The following is a 2,852-nucleotide window of genomic DNA, read 5'->3' as shown; positions in this document are numbered from 1 at the left end:
CATCGCAGCCCCCTCCCCACCAGGGCGAGTGCACCGGCGGCGGCCGCCGCTTCCCGTGCGCCTCTTCCGCCTTCCCCGCGTGCGGCGGCGTCTCCCTCGTGCGCCGCACGACATCCGCGGCCAGATTCGAACGGCGATGGGCGGATTCAAGCACGTCAGCAACTGCCGCCTCCTTACCTCCCCGCGCGGCCCCACATCCAGCCTCCAGGGCGAGCGCGCCGGCGGCGGCCGCCGCTCCCCGTGGCTGCCCTTGCCTCCTGCTCTCCCCTTCCCTCTCTCTGTGGGCCTCGGGCCAGCCTGGCACGCTTGGCAGGTCGTGCCTTCTTGGGCCGGCCCGGCCTGAAAAACGGCCCAGCAGGCCGTGCCTGGGCCCTTGGTCAGGCACGACGCCCGGCTGGGCACGGCCCGGGAGGCCCGCGTGCCGTGCCGGCCCGACATCCTCCGTGCCGTGCCTGGCACGGGCCCGTGCCGTGCCGAGCCGGGCCGGCCCGATGGCCAAGTATAACATGGCCTAATGAAAAGGCTCACAAACTGAGTCTTGCTATTATTATTTTGAGACAAAGGCTTTATATTAGTTGGTGTATACATATTGTACTAGCAGGAGAGCAAATTACATAGGCCATCTATCAACGGCATCCACGTGGGCATCCGCTTCGTTTGACAACATGGGTGGGTTTCACAGCTCGTACATGGCCAATGTCCCGGTGATCTCTGACGCAGCCCACACGCCGAGCGTGCTACCAGGCGCCGCCCATCGGTACCGGCACCGTCGTCTCGCTCCATGCATCCTCCTCCTCCTCCGGCACCGGCAGGGGCGGGGCGCTCGGGGCGGCGGCGGGGTAGGAGGCGAAGTACGGCTCCGGCGGCGCCTGCTGATGCTGCAGCACCCACGGGTACGCCGCCTGCCCGTACCCGCCGTGCTGGAGCGCGTTCCAGGTGCCGGCGGGCAGCAGGTGCCCGTGGTGGGCGTGCACCGGCTGCTGCAGCTGCAGGCTGGCGAGCAGCGCCTGCACGGCGGCGGTGGCGTCCTTGCCGTCGGCAGCTGCGGCGGCCGCGGCTGTGGGCTTGGGGAAGACGAGGCCGACGTCCTTGCCGGTGGCCATGCGCAGGCGGCGGCGGAGCCTCTCCGGGTCGGCCGTGGCGATGACCGACAGCTCGCCCTTGGTTTCCAGCGCCGACTGGTCCAGCGACACGATGCCGTCGCACCGGAGCTTCAGGCACCTTCAGCACGAACGCCGTCGCCTTGGGCGCGTCGGCGGCGTCCCCGCCGTTGCTGCTGCGGCCGCTCTGATTGCCCATCGCGGTCGGGATCGGCGTCGGCCTGGGTTGCGGGCTCTGGCTGTGAACGAGTGTGTGTGTGTGTGAGAGGGAGAGAGGAAGAGACGGAGAGCTCGCGAGTGTAGTGGTGCGGCGGTGCGGCACAGCGATGGCCGTGTGGTCTGTTTTATAGAGAGGAAGGGGACTCATCAGGGGAGGGCGGCCGGACGGCGACGGGAGGCGAGCTGGATGGCGACCCGAGGAAGACCCGGCGTTCTCGCGCGCAAGCGGCCGCGTCGTGGGAACGGAGAGACCGTGACCGTGTGTGCCTGGTTAGTCAACGGCGCCTACGGGCCGGGCTGGGCACTGGACGGACATGGACTACGGCGCGTCTGCCTTGTACTACTAGAAAGCCGCGTACAGTAGGTACGGCGCGTCTGCCTCGTCTTCGTCTATGCTACCCTCGCTCTATTTTTGGTGAGCTTAATGGAATGCAACTGAACCTCTATTTTTTATTACATTTTTATTCCAGTTTTGCAGTAGAGCACACACTGACAGACTAACATTCCAAACTCTGGGTTTTAACGTTTCAAAAAATAGAGTTAGCCTATCCTTTGCTTCACATTTTTTGCTTTATTATTAAGATAAGGAAAACAAAGCGGTGAAAGTAGTTGTGGCCTAATTATTAACATAAAAGCAACACTGCGTCTTGGTCTGCTACCAGGGCTGTGTTTAGTTCGCGAAATGAAAATTTTTGGATGTCACATCAGATGTTTCGGGGATGTCGGAAGGGGTTTTCGAATATTAAAAAAAACTAATTACATAGGTCGCCTGAAAACTGCGAGAGGAATTTATTAAACCTAATTAATCTATCATTAGCGCATGTTAGTTACTGTAGCACTTATGGCAAATCATGGACTAATTAGTCTTAAACCATTCGTCTCGCGATTTCCAACCAAATTGTGCAATTAGTTTTTTTCGTCTATATTTAATACTCCATGCATGTGCCGCAAGATTCGATGTGATAGTTTGGAGTGAAAATTTTTTAGAACTAAACCAGGCCTAAGGTACCTGGTTCTTCTCAGAACCGCTCCTTAATAAGAGAAAATAATTGGAATAAGCAGATTGTTTCTGATGGATTTGTTTGTATAGGCTGCGCTTGATAGCATCACAAGATCGCTGGCTCTAGAATGGGGAACAGATGATGACATTACGGAAAGGTCTATACAGTAGAGTTGGTGAGCCTGTGATGCTGCACTCTCCGTGACTATGTTAATTTTACAAACTTTGCTTTTTAGATTAAATGTCACTTTAACGTCGCGCTCTTCGTGACTATGTTAATTTTACAAACTTTGCTTTTTAGATTAAATATCACTTTAACGTCGATTTCACAGTGTTGTTATCTTATCATGTGATCCGCGTGTTTTTAATACAAAAGTTTAGATGCCCCGTAGCACCGCACGGGCACGCTACCTACTGTCTTATACAGTGCAAAGTGAACTCCTAGGATGTCCGTTTTGGTTTTACCAAACCTACGGTATAGTATCTTCGATCATCGGTTTCAAAATAGAGAGAGAGAGAGAGAGTTAGATAGA

General features: G+C 56.2%; 1 pseudogene; it reads right to left on the bottom strand.

Moving 5' to 3' along the window:
- Positions 1–565: 565 nt before the first annotated feature.
- LOC136475195 (uncharacterized) lies at positions 566–1,392 on the bottom strand (annotated as a pseudogene).
- Between the last annotated feature and the right edge of the window lie 1,460 nt (positions 1,393–2,852).

The sequence above is a fragment of the Miscanthus floridulus genome, chromosome 8, assembly GCF_019320115.1.
Source record: "Miscanthus floridulus cultivar M001 chromosome 8, ASM1932011v1, whole genome shotgun sequence".
Taxonomy (NCBI): Eukaryota; Viridiplantae; Streptophyta; class Magnoliopsida; order Poales; family Poaceae; genus Miscanthus; species Miscanthus floridulus.
Note: the sequence above shows the minus strand (reverse complement) of the source record. Positions and strands in the feature narration are given on the sequence as shown.